The sequence below is a fragment of the Neophocaena asiaeorientalis genome, unplaced genomic scaffold (assembly GCF_003031525.2).
Source record: "Neophocaena asiaeorientalis asiaeorientalis breed wild unplaced genomic scaffold, Neophocaena_asiaeorientalis_V1.1 scaffold66, whole genome shotgun sequence".
Taxonomy (NCBI): domain Eukaryota; kingdom Metazoa; phylum Chordata; class Mammalia; order Artiodactyla; family Phocoenidae; genus Neophocaena; species Neophocaena asiaeorientalis.
Genome location: NW_020172677.1, coordinates 1,026,442 through 1,046,880, shown reverse-complemented (window position 1 = coordinate 1,046,880; position 20,439 = coordinate 1,026,442). Strand labels below are relative to the sequence as shown.

Genomic DNA, 20,439 nt, shown 5'->3' with positions numbered 1-20,439 from the left:
CAGTCAGTACACTGAGACTCTACCAATAGTAGGTACAGATATGAGTTTAACCAATGGCTACCTTTAACATTAGGTGGGAACAAGAGAGGTGAACAGATTGAGTTTGATGTGTTAAGTGCTGAAGGAGGAAGAAGGGAGATGTGATGTCAGCTGACCATCTTCCACTCCCTGTGGAAGCGCCGGATGTTCTTGATTTCCACACCAGCTTCAATTGCTGTTCCCAGCACCAGCTACAGTGGGTACGAGAAATTCCTAGGGTTGTCCAGATGCCCGTGATGATTGTTATCATGCTGCTGGGGTCAGGGGTCCCTGGCTGGGAGGAGTCCAGCAGACCTTTGCAGAACTCAAGAATGTCATAGAGGTCCCAGGCATCAGAGTCTGGCCTGGTCATCCTGGGCCTCACTAACCTCGTAGACACAAAGGACTGGCAGAAAATATACTGGTTCCCTCTCTTCAGCTCATCCTCTAGGAAGGTGATGGCTGCCAAAGCCCAGCAGTTTTCCCTCCTCAGGACGTACAATATGTCGACCACGATCTTGGGTGTGATGAGGAGAAACTTACCACTGGTGGCAAGCTGCTCGATGATGGAAGATGCTCACAGAGGGCCCGAGGGTCAAGGAACAGGTACGGGGTCAAAGCTGACTGAATCTGGAGGTAGGTGCCTGAGGATCTTCTCCGGCTGCACCACTTCACTCTGAAGCCAGAGCTGAACTATGCCTTTAGAAAATCTGATCCTTGAAGTTCTCTCTAGAAACTGCTGAGACGGGTTGTCTGGTCCTTCAAATCCAGAGCTCACAAAGACCCCCAAATTAAAGTTGAACCTCGGAACTGTCCAGGGAGTGTCGCTGCAAAGTGGCCAAAGCTTCTGAGGAAACAGATGCACAGAGCAGCTTCATCCTGGGAGCTGAGTAGAGGTGGGTCTTGCTCCAAGCCAGCCGTCTCCTGGGAAGCCTGCCGGGGCGAGTGCTGGCCCAGGGCAATGTCCTCAGGGAGCTGCAGGAACCTGGGAAGGTTTGGGCCCTTACAGCTCTGCAGTAGATCACGGAGATGGTGGGACAGGCCCAGGCCTGGCTCCTGAAGATCTCCCACGGAGGGCAGCAGGTTCAGCAGCACAGACAGGGGACCCCACAGGCTAAGTGGACTCCGCCACTGTGAGGTGAGGAGGCTGTGGTTGGTGCGGAGCCAGCCTAGGATCACCTTGACGGTGGGCAGCGGGCCCTCTGCAGAGAGGATCTGCAATTTCTTTTGAACGGTCTGGAGATTGTTGCAAGACTGGCTGATGGAGGCCTTCTGCCCCAAGTAGGAGCCAGCGGGAGGCTCTGTCTCAGGAAAGCTGCTCACACCATCCTCTGTGCCAGATGCATTGCTGGAGGCATCAGAAAACTGTGGCTGAAGACAGGAGTCAAGTACAAGCCACGTTTTACTGGGAGCCTGTGGCTCAACGTGGCTGGCAGGTTAGCAGAACTTCCTGTTTTTAAGTGACCTAATAGACGACTGGGAGGTTGACGTGTCTTCAACTTACCACCGGATGGGCAACTTGACCTTTGGATTTGGACCCATGCTCCTGCATTGCTTCTGGATTCAGGGAGCCACTTTCCTCTTCATCAGTTGTGTCTGAATAAGTAGTTTCACTACTGATTTCTGAGCTGGCTTGTGAGCATAAGGATTTGTCTTCATCTTCATCTATCTCATCTGAGTCACAGCAAGAATGAAAACTGGCTTCCGAGTTGTAACCCTCCCTGGAATCGTAAGATGACCTGTGGTTCTTCTGAGATTTGCTGTGGTGGGGCCCAGGGCAGGGGGCTGGAAGGTCTTGTTCCTGCCCAGCTTCTATCTTCTGTTGATCTTCCTTGTCCCTGGGGACATCCACGTCTGGAGTCAGCTTCCCTTTCCGGAGCTCAGCCTGGATGCGGGTAGTCACATGTTGAATTAAATGGGAAAAAAGGGTCAAGGTGAAGGTGACCACTGGCCTGTGCTGCTTCGAGCCTGTTGTCCTCGGGCTGTGCACACTCATGAGGCAAAGAACCACCATGTGGAAGATGAGGAGGTCTGGGAGGAACAGATAGCCCCTTGGGGGATTTCTCTGGAGGCTTGGCTCAGGTCGGATGGGCACGGCCTATAGGAAAGGCAGAGACGGAAGTCTTCCAGAACCAGCTGGCACAGGGCCATAAGCCTGGTTGCTTTGAATTTCCGCTGAGGCTGCAAGAGGCTGTGAAGGTAGAGGAAGCTAACCAGCAGCCTTTTGTTATCCCAACACTGCCTCTGGCTGGGAGATAGCTTCTTTCTCTGGTACCTTTTCAGCTGGCTGTACCTTTTTCCCGCGTGGTCATAGAATCCTTTGAGGTTCCACGATGCCCCTTTAAAAGGCACTCCTGAGCGGAGGCAGCGCTGGTAGAAGTACGTGGCTTCAATGTCATAGTACTTACTCCCTGTGAGAGCCCCCAGCTGGTTGAAGGGCATGCCCATGTGCAGGGCCACTGACACGGCGCGGTGTAACACCTCTCCACCAAGTCCTTGGTGGCCAGGGCTGGGAACTCATTCTGAAAGTGGAACAAGTCTCCCAGGTACAGCCGACAGCGGTGGGAGGCGGTTCACACCCAGGCCACCTCTTCTTCTGAGGCAGGACCTGCTTTCTTGCAGTCAATCAAGTGGATAACACTGTAAGGCCAATCAGTGTAGCTTAGTAACCTCAGCTCATAGCGTGCTCCTGCAGGAACAGGAAGACATGGTCATAGAACCTGAGGCTGCCCTTCAGCTGAGCCCGCAAGGGGCCTTCCCACTGTTTGAAGGTGTCCACGTGTTTTCTTTTGGTCCTCAACAGCAATACAGCAACGTCAGAGTACATTTTCCTCCATAACAGCTCTTCTGCTTTCCTCCCATAATCCACTGGGTGAAGGAACATGAGTTTAATGCAGACTTGCTGAACCGCATCCCTGAGGGCCAGGACATGAGGCTTGAAAACCTCTTTGTGAGCATTTCCTTTTCGAAGGAGAAGGTCAAGACGCTGAGCTGCCAAGCAAACATCCTGGTAGAGGAGTCTAGCCTTCAGGGCTTCTGCCTGGCTTCTCTCCATAAGGCTGGACTCTTTTCTCATGGTGCCTATCTTCTGAGAAAAGACAAAAACTACGTATTAGTACCCACCCATAGAGACCAAAAATAATAACAATAATAGTCACCAGAGCAACACAGTGGGGATGTATAAAGCCTTTTGACGTGAAGCAGGAACTTTTGCTCACACTTCAGATCTCAGTTTAAAAGCTGTTGCATCCAGGAGGCCAACTCTAACTCCCCAAATTAGGTTAGATGCATCCCCTTCACACTGAGCTGGCTTCCTTTGGGTTTTGGGGACTCAACTGGTTATGGGTTTTTCTTGACTGTATTTCTCCTACCATAGCACATCCATTATCTATCATCCTTGCTCTCAAACTGGACCACAGAGTTCTCTGAGGGAAAGGTTAGAGGTCAATTCACCATTTAGTTCCTAGTACCAAACGATATCTAGTTCAAGCAGAGGCTCAGTAAAGAAAAGTGAATGGATGAAGGTTGTTCCAAAAGTCAGTTCCTCAATTATCATTTTCAACTCAACAATTATAATGTATCAAAGCACTCCATTATACTATTCAAAATACATGTCTAAGAGTGAAATAAAATGCAATGTAATCTCCTTAACTGCAAAAAAAAGGAAAATAATCCCTTATCAAAATTTAAATTTAATCAAGCTTGTGGATTTTTTGGAGAATTTAACCTAGATTCTATGTAGTTAAAAGTATTTGTAGTATAAATATATCTAAAGAGATATAATATTTAAATATAAATATATTAAATAATGTTTAATACAAAAGTTATAAAATTCCTTATCTTTCGGTAGAATTTGCTTTTAGACTCTCGGGATGGAGGGAAAAGAGAAATACACCTTATAATATAAACAGAATTCGTACAAAAGAAAATACAAAGTGCAAACACAAAATAAAAAATGTCTTGCTTTCTCATTCTAAAAGAAAAGCAAATTAAAGCAAACTACAAAGCAATAATTTAATTACGTCAACATAGTAAAACATATTTTAAATTATAATACACGATGCTCAAAGCCATGGTGAAACTTGTATAGACTTACACAGCTGGAAGCATTAAAAGTTTTAAACATATTTTTGTTTGCAAAACCATTTATGTCCATATTCTTTATCCAGCAACCATATTCATAGGAATGACGCCTAAGGAAATAAATTTAACAAAAGCAAAAAGCTACATTAATAAGAGGTCCATTGCAAATGTATCTTTAATAAAGGAAAGGAAGGGCGGGAGGGAGGGAGGAAGGAAGGAAATTAAAATTAACCTAAATATTCTATGATCAATGAATTGCTCATACATGTCACATGTATGATAGAAAGTCATTATGTCCATTAAATATAATAGATATAAAAATAATAATTACTTGGAAAAAGTGGAATATGAAACAATACATAAACTGGAAAATTACATCTTCAAAAACTAAAATGTAATGTGTAAAAATTAAGAGGTTAGCGTGATAATGACTGCAGTTTTTCCCCCCAAAGTTCCTTAATACTGCTATTGTCAGTCATTCTAATACAACTTGTTAGTTGGTACAATTTATGAATCTACATTTTTGTATGGCTAGCATTTAAAAAGAGGAAAAATAATAATAATTCAGTAACTAGAATAAATAGCATTAAAATATCAAGGACATAAAACTCATTGAATACATAGAGTATCCATAGAGCTAGAATAGCATATGAAATACCTATGATCTGTTACTAGGATGTGAAAAGTTGAATGAGGGATGGGGGGCAGAGTAAGAGAAGGAATTTGGGCAGGAGTGCAAGGAAACAGCCAGAACACAGAAGTTGAACCAGCAGTTGTCAGAGCTTTCAAAATCTCCAGAGCAAAATCTCCATCGACCAACATGAGGCTTTTCCTGGAATGTACATAAATGGTTAGCCTGGCCTTTCTCAGTCCTGAGAAAGATGACTGAAGGAAGAGAGAGAACCTACTGAAAAAAAACACCTGGAGAAGAGAGATCTAGGTTAGATTCAAAGCCACACACACAATTTATGTAAAGGAAATTTCACTCCCTGACAAGCCTAAGAGCCAGAAGCCAGACGTTCCAAGCAAGGGAGAGAAAAAAATCTAATACCCCAAATTTATTAGACTATTTAGGGAGACACAGATTCCATTTGAAAGCCAGATGGGAAGAGGAGTGGACTGATGTCATTTTTACCGGCCTCTCCTCCCTTCCCCGTAACCTCTAACCACACCTATTGACTTCCAATGACAACACCCTGCTGCAGCCCTTCCAGGATGGCTGTGGAAAACCCGTTGCCCAAAATAATAGGCCTACAGTCACCCAGGTTTGGACAAAGCTCACAAATAGGCTTTAAGTCATCTCCAAAACCCCCAAGTTTGCCAGCTCTGATACAAGGACAGGCATAAATCTCTGAAATGAAAACGGAATGATTTTCTCACAGTTAAACATTTCCAGACTGAATAATTCCTAGGAATGGTCCATTCTCTCTGGATGAACATAAATGTGAGCTGGCTCCTGGCTGCACTTCACTCCAACACTAACATAAGACCCACATAATCACTTACTTCCCAGAACTCTGTCTTCCTTGGAGGACATTTGGATAAATTTCCCAGCAGGCTTCCCGATACAAGGCAACTCGGCACAGCTGTTCCCAGTGCTGCCAGGAACCAGTCACAAGCAATTCTGTGACATTTGGACTAAAACTCCTGAAGTCCAGAAGCTTATTTATGAGAAGAAAAACATTAAATCCCCTCCTTGAGATGGATCAAAGGAGACTCTCCTGTGTACCATGCATCTGAACTCACCGGTAAGCTCTGACCTCCAGACCTGCTGGCTCCCCAGGCTTGAATCCCACATGCTAAGCTCTCAAATCCTCTGGAACCTATTACGTTGTTGACACACCTGGACTGACTCTGCATAATTGGCCTCAGCTAGGTACACTCTGGCCAAGAAGACTGACTAAAGCTGCTTCCTCAGACAGGTAACACAGGACCAGATATAACCCTGATAGATTTGGAAAATCCATAGCCCTAAGCCATACAGAAAACTAGGTCTGGGTAAAATGTATCTCTGTGAACCAAGAGTTATACATATCTTGCATGAAAAGGATGATTAAAAGAGGCCTTCCTCCATAAAGACAGAACCATAGCTGTTTCCTCATCTTCACTCAATCCAATCTAGTCATAAAAACTAGTTCTCTAGAGCCTTGTATTATCACAGGACTCAAGAAATCCTTGAAACATAGCCTCGGGGAGAAAAAAAAAAAACTCTTGAGCAAAGAGACTGAATATAAACATGTCTTGTCCCCCTTACCCCCCTACCCTTGGTCATCCTCTGCATAGCCTAGAGTAATAGAGACTTCAATTCCTAAAGAAAAAGGGTGATCCACAGCCGGTATGGAATTATATATCTGCTTAGTTCACCAGATTTGGGATGGCTTTGGTGTTCTTTATCAAAACTCCATTCCAAACAGTTAACTAAACTGCTCAGAACCTTCCTTTAACTTCAAAGTACCATGAAGAAAATACCCCATAAGAGTTAATCCACTGACAAAATTAGATGAAATGGGGAAATTCCTGCAAAAAACAAACTACAAAAATTTACTCAAGAAAAAGTTTGAAAATCTGAGTAGATCTATAATAAGCATAAAACTGAATTAGTAATTTTTTCAATTTTTTATTGAAGTATAGTTTTGTTTCGTTTTGTTTTGGCTGCATGGCACACGGGATCTTAGTTCCCCAACCAGGGATTGAACCTGTTCCCCTTGCAGTGGAAGCACAGAGTCCTAACCACTGGACCACCAGGGAATTCACTGAATTAATAATTTTAAAACTTCCCAAAAAGTATAGCCCAGGCTCAAATGACTTCACTGATTAAGTCTATCAAGCCTTTAAAGAAGAATAAATACCAATTCTTCACAAGTTCTTCTAAAAATAGAAGAGGAGAGAATATTTCCCAACTCATTCTATGAGGTCAGTATTACCCTGATACAAAACCAGACAAAGACATCACAATAAACTACAGATGAATATTTCTTATAAATTTTGATGTAAAACTTCTCAACAAAATATTAGAAACCCAAATCTAAAACATATAAAAAAGATTATATACCATTACTAAGTGCGATTTATCCCAGGAAAGCAAATTGCTTTAACATCTGAAAATAAATTAATGTAACACACCACATCAATATAATAGAGGGAAAGAAAATATATTATCATCTCAATAATGCAGAGAAAGCATTTGACTAAATCCAACACTCTTTCGTGATAAAAACACTCAGCAAATTTGGAATACAGGGAAACTTCCTCAGTCTTATAAAGGGCAAAACCCCACAGCTAATATCGTACTTAATAGTGAAAGACTGGATGCTTTCCCTCTAAGAGCAGGAACAAAACAAGGCTGTCCACTTTTGCCACTTCTCTTCAACATTTTACTGGAGGTTCTAGCCAGGGCAATTGGGAAAGAAAAATAAAAGGCAGATTGAAAAGAAAAGGTTAAAACTATTCCTATTTGTAGATGACATGATCTTATATATAGGAAGCCCTAGGAGACCCACAAAAATTATTAGAAGTAATAAATTAATTCAGCAAGATTGCAAGATAAAAGATCAATATACAAAAATCAATTGCACTTCTATACACTAGCAATGAACAATCCAAAATGAAATTTTAAAAACAAATGTCATTTACAATGGCGTCAAAAATATATATACATATATATATATGTATACATATACACACGGGAATAAAGTTAACAGAAGAAGTGCAAAACATACTCAAAAATTATAAAACATTGTTGAAAGAAATTGAAGACAAATAAATGGAAAGACATTCATATTCATGACTCAGAGGACTTAACAGTATTAGGTGAAAATACTTCCCAAATTGATCTACAGATCCAATGCAATTTTTATCAAAATCCCAGAAAACTTTTTTAATGATAATTCCTTTCCTAAAATACATGTGGAAATACAAGGGACCAAGAATAACTAAAACATCTTGAAAAAGAAGAACAAAGTTGAAGCACACTTCCTGATTTCAAACTCAAATCAAAGCTATGGTAATCAAGACAGTGTGGTAACGAAGATAGACATATAGATCAATGAAACATATGAATTCAGAAACAAACTCTTAAATTTGTGGTTAATTGATTTTCAACAAATGTGCTAAAGCAATTCAGTAGGGAGATAATCGTTTTTTCAACAAATGGTGGTGGAAAAACTAGATATCCTCATGTGCAGAAGAATGAAGTTGGACCCCCTCGTTCATAGACTGAATCTCAGAGCTAGAACTGTGAAACTCTAAGAAGAAAACATAGGAGTAAATGTTTGTGACCTTGGATTATACAGACTCCTTAGACACAACACCAGAAAGCAAGAGACCAAACTAAACCTCTTATGAGGAATATTTTCATGAACTTAAATGTTCATTTTACATTTTTATGCTAAAAGGGGATTATTTATCATCACCTGAATAGAAAGTTTTAAAAAGAAGGAATTTCCTTCTGAGAGTGACACTCGGTTGTCATATGTTCTAGCTGTTAATGTGACTTTAGAAAGGATTTGTGTATGCCTGAGTGGTGTCTTCCGGAATCTTCAGGGAAGCAGGTGTTCTGCACGATTTGGAATTACCATTTCTAGCACTTTCCAGAAATTATCTGGTACTGTGAAATATAACAATACATATTAAAAGAATCAGATATTTGCTTCAGTTTGTCTCTAAGCAATTAAACATAAAGAAGTAAAAAAAAAAACCATCAGAGACAAGTTATATAATTTAAAACTTGGTTTCAAGCACTAAATAGACAGTACATCTCTTCCATAAATACCAAATATCCTATGTTTAGGATGAAGACATGGAAATATTTGTTTTTAATTTGTCCATGCTTACCACTGGTAGATATGTTTCCTGCTGTTCAAAGACATATAATAGTTGAAGGCAAAGCAGTAAACCTTTTAGAAAAAATTATTTTCATGCCCTCAAGGTAGAGAAGAAAAAATTTTTAAACAGAACTCAAAATTAAATACATGCTGACCAAAAAAAAAGAAAAGATTGGTATATTCAATTGCATTAAAATTAAAAACTTCAATTCAAAAAAAAATTTAATGTACTAAAAATTCTATTAGTAAAGGATGTTTGCAGCATGCGTAATAATAAATGACTAATATCAAGAATATTATTTTTAAGTCTATGAGTTAAAAAGGAAAAAGTCTAATCAGGCGCTTCGAAAATAAAGGACACTCAAAAAGACCCTTGAAAAGAGGCTCAATTTCACTAGTAATCAGAGATTTGCAAATTAAAATCACAAGGAAGTACAGAGCACATCCTCCAGAATGGTAAAAACTTTTAAAGTCTGACAACATCAAGTATTTGCAAGGATATGGGATAAGAAACACTTTCATACGTGGCTGATATAATTATTTTGAAAATAGTTTGGCCTGATGTGGTATAGCTGAACATTCACATACCTTACAATCCAGCACCTCCATTTTTAGATTTAAATGGTGGGAAATCTCTTGCACCTGTGTGCCAGTTGACATATTAATAAGTATTTCTAGCAGCATTGTCTTTAATAGATAAAAACAAAAAAAGCAAAGCAAAAACTGGAAATAACCTGATTGTACATCAATAGTAAGTTGAATAAATAAATTGTAATACATACAGTAGTACATGTTTTTCCCATACAGTGGTAAAAATAAATGAAACATGCTGCATATATCCATATGGATGTGTTACACATAGTGTTGAACAAAAGCAGTAAGCCATAGAAAAATGTAAAAAATATAATGGTATTTATACCCAGGCCCAAGATAGAAAAAATTAAGTAAAGTATTGCCTATGGATACATACTGAGATAGTAAAAACATAAAAGTAAAGGAGTGATTATCACAAAAGCTAAGATTGTGTTTTGGACTGGGCAATTGTTGGGAAGACGGCTAAATCAGGAGGTGTACACATTGGGGGTGAGGTGTTTTTAAACACTAATGATATCTATTTCTTCAACGAGATTATGTGGGATGGATATGTATACACACACACACATATACACGTGTGTGTATATATATATAAAACATATTATACTTGTGTGTAAATTACACAATTTAAAAAAAATCTTAAAATGTAATTCATCATATAAAAAAGACACACCACTATGTATACCACAGATTTTTATTATTATACTTTTAGGGAATTGCTAGATTGACTCTTGTGGCTAACTTGAATAATAAATGTCATTAAACATTAACTGATTTTGTTTTCTATTAAATAGACAGATTAATTGAATCTAATCAAGATGTTCAAAATGATCAAAACTATTTTCTGTGTAGAGTAGGAACTAGAAAAACAAAAAGAAATAAAGAAAACAAAAGAGTAGAATCACCTCTCGAATAATCTATCAAAACACAAATGATTCCCAGATAGTTGAGATAAATGAGTGGTCAGTCACTTGTACAATTAAGACAGTATGATGTGTAAGATTCCTTTTAGTTTAAGTCTAATATGCTTTAAAAACTAATTATACCACAAATCTTCTAGGCACAAAACACTGCCTATTGCTAGTTATAGTGTACTGACAAATTCTTATTTTGATTTTATTTTCTCACATCATGAGCCATGAAACTCAAGCTGTGATTAAAGATTAGCTCTCAAGTGTAAACGATAATGTTTTTTCATCTATTACTACAAACCATATTTCCTATTGAAAGCAATGTGGCTTTATGAGATATCCCTTATAAAAGAGTTTAATAATTACCAATTTTACACCTAATTCTCAGAAGTAAGGTGCCATTTCTTGGTGACTATGTCCTAACATAAAACTCTTGGAAATAATATGTACCTATAGGTATATCACAGGGAAATCTTACATGATAATAAACTTTGGAGGAAGTCTCTAAGATAGATATTTGTAAAGAAAATATCTCAAGTCAAGATCACAGAAATGTGAGATGGTTCCACTGTGTCCGTGAGCCACTATGCCCCACAACCCTTGTTTTAAGAACATGGACGAACTGGAAAATATCCAGGAAAGTGTTTGAGATGATTAGGGATATAGACATCATCATCTTAAAGTTTACGGGGAAAAAAAAAAAGCCTGCATGGTCTAAGGACATTTATCCTAAATAAGAGAGAAGAGAACACTAAGAGGAAACCATATAGATGTCTTCAAATATTCAGAAGACTATGATAATGAGATATACTCCTTTTTCTGTATGGCACAAAGGGAAGTCAGTGTATCTTTATGTAGATGTTAAAAAGACAGGTTTCAATTCAAGAAAATATAAAAGGAGAACTTTTAATTACAGCTATTCAAAAATGTCAATAAATGGGCTGACTGATAAGGTGGTAATCTAACCATGGAAGGGGTTTAGTCAAAAAATCATAGACCATCATGCACCCTGTAGATGAGTTTTTCTTTTGTGTTGTAGATTGACTTAAATGACTGCTAACGTTCCTTTTTAAATCAAAGATTCTCAAGTTTCCACCCATGATGATTCATTAACCTATTTTCAGAAGTTGCTTACCAAAATGCTATGGGTTTATAAGAAAACTAAAATCATGTTATCTGAACATTCATTTTAGCTAAATAAGTTAGAAAATAAGTGCTTTTCCTTCATTTGATTATTTTGATTGCCCTCAATGGTATAATCATCATTACCAAATTTGGACAGGGTTAATCTGGAACACAACCTGTGGCTTTTAAATAAGAGCTGCCATAGTTTAAAAATAGTCCAGATGAACAAAGGAAATTGCTATTTCAATTCAAAGGAGAACTGACACTATCAAGTACCAGCGTGTTGATGGAAGACTGTGTACGATCATTGTCTAAAAGCAAACACTTCAGTCAAAGAGAACTGCAAGGACAGACCTCTTCTCTTTTTACAGTATAAAATCTGAACTTTCCTGTCAGTGACAAGGTTAAAGCAGTACACCACCCACTCAGAAAATGAATCAGACACAAAGAGGCAGATTCTCCCAGAACTTAAAGTACTTCTGAAAGCTGCCTTGACTCTCACAATACAGGGAAACAACAACAAAAAAAAGAAAGTACCCAAAAATACTTTTGTAAGTATAAAAAGTTAATACATTTCATGCTATTACTCATGTTGGGACAATGGAAAGCATTCCAAATGTCCAACATTAAGGGATAATTACTAAATTATAGTTTATCCAAGTAATGTAATATTACAGTATTCTGAAATCATTACACTCATTGTGTGTCATAACTATAAACCTTAAAATGACCGGTGCTAGGTAGACAATAAAGCATCATAAATCTACAGGTGTGTTACGTTTAAAAAATACATAAAAATATTAGAAGGCCAGACAAGATAGCAATCTACCACAGGATGCTGGCTCTGCACCTGTGCTTGACCCTAGAGAAGCTGCACAAAGAAGAAGGAGATGGGTGGATCTCAGAACATCATGCAGATGACATGATCTTATACATCAAATAACTATTAAAACTAATAAATGAATTCAGTAAAGTTTAGGATACAAAATCAACATATAAAAATCAGTTGTGTTTCTATACCCTAACAACAAACTATCCAAAAGAGACATTAAGAAGATAATCCCATTTACAATAACAAGAAAAAAGTAAAATAAAATATTTAGAAATAAACTTAACCAAGGACATGAAAGATTTGTTTGCTGAAAACTATAAAACACGGATGAAAGAAATCAAAGAAGATACAAATAAATGGAAATATAGCTCATGTTCATTGATTGGAAGATTTAATATTGTCAAAATGTCCACTCTACCCAAAACGATCTATGCAACCCCCATCAAGATTCCAATGGAATTTTTATAGAAATAGAAAAACCAATCCTAAATTCATATGGAACCAGAAAAGACCCCAAAACAGCTAAAGAAATCTTAAGCAAGAACAAAAAATTTTCAGACATCACATCTCCTGACTTTATACTACAAAACTATAGTAATCAAAGCAGTATGGCACTGACATTAAAATAGACGTATGGACCAATGGAACAGCAAAGAGATCGCATAAACCCACACATATACATCCGCTAATTTTTGACAAAGACACAAAGAATATACAATGGAGAAAGGATAGTTTATTCAATAAATGGTGTTGGGAAAACTGAATATCTACCTGCAAAAGAATGAAATTGGATTCTTATCTTACACCACATACAAAAATGAACTCAAAGTGGATTAAAGACTTAAATAGAAGACCTGAATCCATAAAAATCCTAGAAGAAAATATAAGGATTAAGCTCCTTGACGCTGGTCTTGGTGATTAATTTTTGTATCTGACACCAAAAGCACAGGCAACAAAAGCAAAAATGAACAAGTGGAATTATGTCAAACTAAAAACCTCCTCACGGCAATGAAACAATTAACAAACTGAAAGGGCAGACTATTGAATGGGAGAACATAGTTACAAATCAATATTTGATGAGGGGTTAATATCCAAAATATGTAAGGAACTCATACAACTCAATATCAAAAAATCCCAATAACTCAACTTAAAAATGTGCAAAAATCCCTAAGTAGACATTTTTCCAAAGAAGACATATAAATGGCCTATAGGTATATGAAAAGATGCTCAACATCACTAATCAACTGGGAAGGGCAAATCGAAACCATAGTGAGATATCACCTCACACCTGTTAGAATGGCTATTATCAAAAGGCAAAAGACAACAAGTATTGGTAATAATATGGAGAAAAGGGAACCCTTGTGCAGAATGTAAATTGGTACAACCATTATGGAAAACAGTAAGGAAGTTCCTCAAAAATAGAAGTACCATATGATCCAGCAATCTGACTCTGGGTATATACCCAAAGAAAATAAAATATTTCAAAGAGACATCTGCACTCCCATGTTTACTGCAGCATTATTCACAATAGCCAAGATGTGAAACAACCTAAGTGTCCATCAACAGATGAACAGGTAAAGAAAATTTGGTATGTATATACAATTGATTATTATTATGCCTTTAAGAAAGGAAATCCTGCCATTTGTGACAAAATGGATAAGACTGAAGGACATTATGCTAAATGAAATAATCGAGACAAATATTGCATGATCTCACTTATATATGTAATCTTAAAAAAAAGAAGTTGAGCTCATAGTAACAGAGAGTAGAATGGTAGATACCAGAGTCTTGGGGGAGGAGGGAAAAGGGGAGATTATTGATCACAAGACAAAAATTTCAGTTATAAGATAAACAAGTTTGGGGACCTAATGTACAGCATGATGACAATATTAATAATGTATTGTATACTTGAAATTGCTAAGAGAGAAAATCCCAGGTGTTCTCACCACAAAAAAATAGTAATTATGGAAGATTGACGGATATGTTAATTAGTTTGATTGTGGTAATCGTTTCACATTTTATACATATATCAAAACATCATGCTATATACCTTAAATATATACAATTTTTATTAGTCAAAAGTAAATACATCAAAAAAATTTTAAACATATGACTGTCAGAAACCTCTAAGGAAACAAGTTGGTTGGGTCCCAGTCAAGTGGGGGTAATGAGGGAAGAGAAGAAGGGCAACCCAGAGCAGAAGAGGGTCCAAAACCATGATCATGGGAATAGAACTGCCTTGTTGGGGCTTTGATCCTACCTCACATAGTCCTGGATCATAGGCAGTAGGAGCCAGCCCGGATCAGCCAGAGCTAAATAGAAGCTTCAGGGTAATATCCAGGCAGGGATGGATCCTGGAACTCGTGAGGAAAAGCAGAACACAAGAGGTGCACGTAGGTGGGCCAACACCTAATTATTTGTTTACTTCTCCTTTTATCCCATTAAGTCAGCAGCTCTCAAAACTTGGTTCCTGGCTGGCAGCATCAGCATCAACTGGTAACTTCTTCTTTTTTTTTTCTTTGAAGTAAAGGGTGGAATTTAATCTTTATTTGCAGGACACTACAAGATATGAAATTCCACATAGAAATAAGAAACCCATTGAGAGGAGAAGCGTCATACAGTATGTACAGTTTGGAACTGTTCAAGTATAGTTTCGTTGTAAAAAGCACTACAATAACAAACCACATTTAAAAAGAGTTTTTAGTAGGGCTTCCCTGGTGGCGCAGTGGTTGAGAGTCCGCCTGCCGACGCAGGGGACACGGGTTCGTGCCCCGGTCCGGGAAGATCCCACATGCCGCAAAGCGGCTGGGCCTGTGAGCCATGGCCGCTGAGCCTGCGCGTCCGGAGCCTGTGCTCCGCTACGGGAGAGGCCGCAGCAGTGAGAAGCCCGCATACCACAAAAAAAAGAGTTCTTAGTAGAGAAACAGTAAGACAAACTTATACAAAATGTAGTAGGCAACAAACAGCTTTATGCCTCAGATGTACAATCTAAAAGTTGAGGTTCCCTGCAGTGCCATCCTGAACTTGGAATGTATAGCCTTCAGAGGTAGTTTCTGGCACAACATTTTGATCTTCCTCCTCCTCTACAGAGAAATACTTCTCAATCAGGTTTAATGAAGCTTTGTACACAGACTCATTTTCATGGTTTTGTAGAGCTTAAATTTTGTCCAAACCTCCATATTCTTCAATCATTATACTAAGTTTCTCAGTTTCGCCTAGTTTCTCAGCAGCCTGAAAGGTATTTGAAATGGCATCCAGAATAACAAGAATAATTTTGGTATCTTTCACAGTTGGGAGGTTCATCAACGGCTCTATTATGCCACAACAATCAAGGTATATAATCTGCTCAACCGTTCCACCACGGGTATAGTTGGTCACAGCCCGTACAGCTTCCTTTTGTGTCTTAAAGTCTGCCTCAGAGAGAACGCCAACAAGGAACGGGACTAATCCATGATTTACAACTTGTATCTGGTCCTGCGGTCAGCCGCGATGTTTGACATTGTCCACGTAGCTTCCTTCTGAATATTAGTTTTGGAGTTTGTTAGCAGTGCTCCTGCATCTGTTACAACCTAAGTCTGTTCATCTCTCCCATTGACAATATTCCCTATGGCTCTTTGCGCGGGAGTCACGATTGGCAATTCAGTAGCTCCTAAAAGCTTCACAAGTTTGGGTACAACCCCAGTTTTCAATCGGTTCATTTGGACCATCAGGAAGGTAGGAAATAGTCCAGCAGATATCAGCTAATACTTCTGGATCGTCATGTTGCAGGAGACGACCTAAAGGAGGAAGAATCTGCTCAACAGCATCTAAGGGGGGTGCAGGATTCTTGTTGCAACAAAGATTTGAAGTGTCCAGGTAAGATTATGTAAGTAACCACATCCTAAAGATGACATATCAGGAACCGCCAACAGCGGGTCAACCGCACCATACTTGATAACCTGGTCTTGGAAAACTGAACCATCACCTGCAATGTTTCCTAGAGCCCATACAGCCTTGTTCACTGATGTGAGTGTGGGGAGACACCAGCAGAGAAACGAATGCTGGGATAGCACCTCCACCTACCACAACCTTGGTCTGTTCTGATGTCCCAGAAGCAATGTTACTGAGGGCCCAAGCAGATTCAAACTGAATGGGACTACAATCAGTTCTGCCCAAGAAGGTCACAAATTTTGGAATCAAACCAGCCCAGCTTATGTTGTCTATGGGGGGCTGTTTTTTCCTAGAAAGCACTTTCCTAGCAGCTTGAGTAGCCTGGAGCTGGCTTTCTAAATTGTTGCTATTTGTGCCTTTGACAGCGTCATCAACAGACAGACTTACAGTGCCCTGGTTGTTGTGGTTTTCCTGCAGTGGAGAAGTAGCATCATCAGGAAAAGAGCTGACATTTCTCCTTTCAGCATCTGGTCATCCTTCTTAGCTTTCCTCAGCTCCACCTTAATAACTTCTATTTGGTGCTGCCTCATTTCTGTACTGCCTTTCCCCTTGTTCTTGAATCTGTTAAGGCAGGCAGCTGGCGAATTAGCATTCTCATTGGTGGACATGGTTATGAGACAAAGGGAGAAAGCTACACAGACAGCTTAAGCTTCCACAGGAGGTGGTATGGGGTGCACAGGCTGTGGGTCGGCTGCCTTCAAAACATCCACGACGGTCAGCCCAAGGATGGTGTCAACTGGTAACTTCTTAGAAATGTAAATACTCTTCTCCATCGCAAACTTACTGCACCAGAAGTTCTGGGGGGGTTGGGCCCAGCAGTCTATGTTTTAACAAGCATGACCGATGACGACGATGCACACTAAAGTTACAGAATCACTGGTCTAGGCGATTTTATCCAAGACAAGCAATCATCGGGAAAGAACTGTGCCCTGAGGGAGAGAGACAGTGGGTCGTTGAGAGGTAAGGCAAAATCAAGTGTTGGGGAGGAAGAGATGTAAAGAGGGCATGGTCTAGCCCAGGCGGCAACATCAGAGGCTTCCCACCCTACCGTATCTCCCTGGAACCTACTCCCTAAATTCAACAAGAGGAGCACAAGTTCTACAGAAGAAAGACAACAAACCCAACACTTCTTCTTCTTGGTAGAAGAAGCCAAATTAATGGATTGGCTAAAATAAGAATTTTAAGTAAAATAAAATTTTAATAAAATATTTATTCACAAAGGAACAAAACAGAATGTTACAAACAAGAACCAGGAACAGAATCCTAAGTAGCCCGAATCTGGAGATTCTGAGTATGAAAAATACAATCGTTGAAATAAAAAACTCAAAAGGGGAGTTGAAAAGCACAAAGGATAGCGCTATGAAGAAAGTACCTTCAAAATATAGGTGGAGTGAATGAGATCTGAATGATACCATTTATATAAAGTAAAAGCACAGATACACAAAACAGCACAATATATATTTCCAAAACGTGTGTATGTATACAACTCAATGAACATAGATTAAAGAATAGAATAACTAAGGGGATGTGAAATTGGAGCAGCGTTGAAAATGAAGAAGAAAGATAAAATAAAATGAGAAAGGCCTTGAACAGACCACTGATGTACTCTGCTATGACAGAAAATGTGATAAACTCAGGTCTCTGCCTCTGAGGACCAAAAATAAGATCCTTTTTAAAAGAATCCTATTTTTAAAAGTTGTAATGGAATACACAAGATAATAATAGTTGTGTTAGTATAGGATAAGTTTATGGGCATATTTGTCCATAATTTTAAAACATTGTAATTTTTTCATTTTATAATAATATCTAGTCTAAAAATGAATGCTTTCCTCTAGGAAGTAATTTATATGCTGAGATACTCTGACTTTAATCAATTTATACATTTGCATTATTGAACTGACTTTTTTTGCAGTTTGAATCACATGAAGAACAGTACCTTCAACAATGCAATGCCATTTTAAGACATTAATCCTCAAGATAATAATACAGACTTTCCAGTCAGTAAATGTCATCCAAAAAGAGAAAATGTGTCTTCATTTAAATTATCTAAGCTTCTCAAACTTCTGTGTCAGTTGCTTTGTTTTATTCATAAAAAATTCCTTTTCTAGTGTTCAACCAGGTTAATGATGAACAGCCTTTACATAGTAAGATCAAATTGCCTGACATTTCTCTCTAGACATATGTGAAAATTAGAACTGTCCCAATCTGCATTCTTGACAGCACATTACTTTTGAATATTGCATTTAAATCTCGTGTTATTGTGCCAATATATTTTTGAGATGAAATTCATGTAACACAAAATTAGCCATTTCAAAGTATAATTTGGTAGCGTTTAGTATATTCACAATGGCATGAAACCATCACTGCTATCATTTCAAAATATTTTCATCATCACACAACATTGTAAATCAACTATACTCCAATATAAAATAAAAATTTTAAAAAATTTTCATCACCCCTGAAGGAGATTCTGTACCAATTTAAATAGTCACTTTCCAGTTCCCCTCCTCCCCTGCCTCTGGCAACCACTTTCAGTCTTTCTTTCTGTCTCTCTGCATTTCTCTATACTGGATATTTCATATAAATAGAATCATTCCTGCATCGGCAGGCGGACTCTCAACCACTGCGCCACCAGGGAAGCCCTATGCTTTATATTTAAAAGTTTGTTTTAGTCATTTTTGAAAAGACTGTTGCTGCTGCAAGTCATTACGTGATTTACATTCTAAGCCTCAGTAAATTTGTTTGTTCAAGAGCAGCTTAATCTAACCTGAGCATCCACTTGGAGAATGCTTTTTGTGGTCTGGGGTGACAGGAAGATACAATTTAATTGAGGGCATTCAAAGAAAGGTCAGGGCTAGAGACAAAGATTTGGAAGATATAGTCATGGAGGTAATAAATAGAGTTGTGGGAACAAATGAGACCTCAAAAGGAAAAAGAAAACAAAGGTTGAAGGAACAGAACATTAGTGAATGTTTACATTTAAGGGGACAGGGAAAACTTCAACTATGAAGACTTCTCTGTCAGGCAGATAGTGTTAAACATCTTCTTTGTGCCACATTTTTCTTTAATCTCTCTAACATAGCTCCTGTCAAACTGTTTCACTTTTTCTTGTTTACCTCCCTGTCCCCGTTATTAGACTATGAGTTTTTTATGAGCTATATTCATCTCTCAATCACAAGCACTAGTTCTGAAACTTAGTACATCACGGGTTCCCAAAGGGTAAAGGGATTGATGGATGGATGGATGGATGGATGGATGGATGAAAAGATGAGGGAAGGACATAGAGTGAAGGAGACAAAATGGAGGGTGAAAGATAGGGATCAAACCAGAACAGTGCTATAAAGGTAAAGGAAAGAAAGAATTTTAAGACCTACGATGTAAAAAAACAATCAAAAACCAAGAACAACCAACCCTACAATGTCTCTCATCACCTCTAAAATGTAATAAATCTAAAGCGAAGGGTTTGAAGGTTAACTATCTCAAAAGTACCTTATGAGATCATTGTTTATGTGTGATTCCTGGTAGTTCTAAATATATCCAGAATTTCAGAATCCAAACTCTTCTCACTTCTGATATTTTGATTCAAGACACTATCAACTCTCACCTGTGTTGTTGCAAATTTCTCCTGAATGATTTCTCTGCTTCCACCCGTGGCTTTCTATAGCCCATTTTGCAAAACAGCAGCCAGAATGATCCTTTGTGAACAGAAGTCAGGTCTTGCCACTCCTGTGCTCAAATCCTTCAGTGATTTCCCTTCTCACTCAGAGTGAAGCCAAAGTCTTTAAAATAGAACACAGTGCCCTACGTGACTTCCCACTCTCCTCTACCATCCACCCCAAAATATTGCTTCTCCATCCTCTTCTCCTTCTCCTTTCCCCACTGCTGTCTCTACTGTAGCCACACAGACCTCCGTGTTATTTCTCCAACATTCCAAGCATGCTTCTGTTTCAGGAACTCTGTACCTGGAGTTTCCTCAGCCTGGAATTCTCTCTCCCCTGATATCCACCTGGCTCACTCCCTCATCTTCTTTGCTCAGTTGGCAACTTCTCCTGAGGACTTCTCAGTGAAGCCTTGCCTTCCACCCTATTTAAAATTGTAACCCATCCAGCACTCCCTCTGCTCC

At 38.8% G+C, this 20,439-nt stretch overlaps 1 pseudogene; it reads right to left on the bottom strand.

Moving 5' to 3' along the window:
- Window positions 1–15,374: 15,374 nt before the first annotated feature.
- Window positions 15,375–16,924, bottom strand: LOC112396155 (importin subunit alpha-1 pseudogene; annotated as a pseudogene).
- Window positions 16,925–20,439: the final 3,515 nt, after the last annotated feature.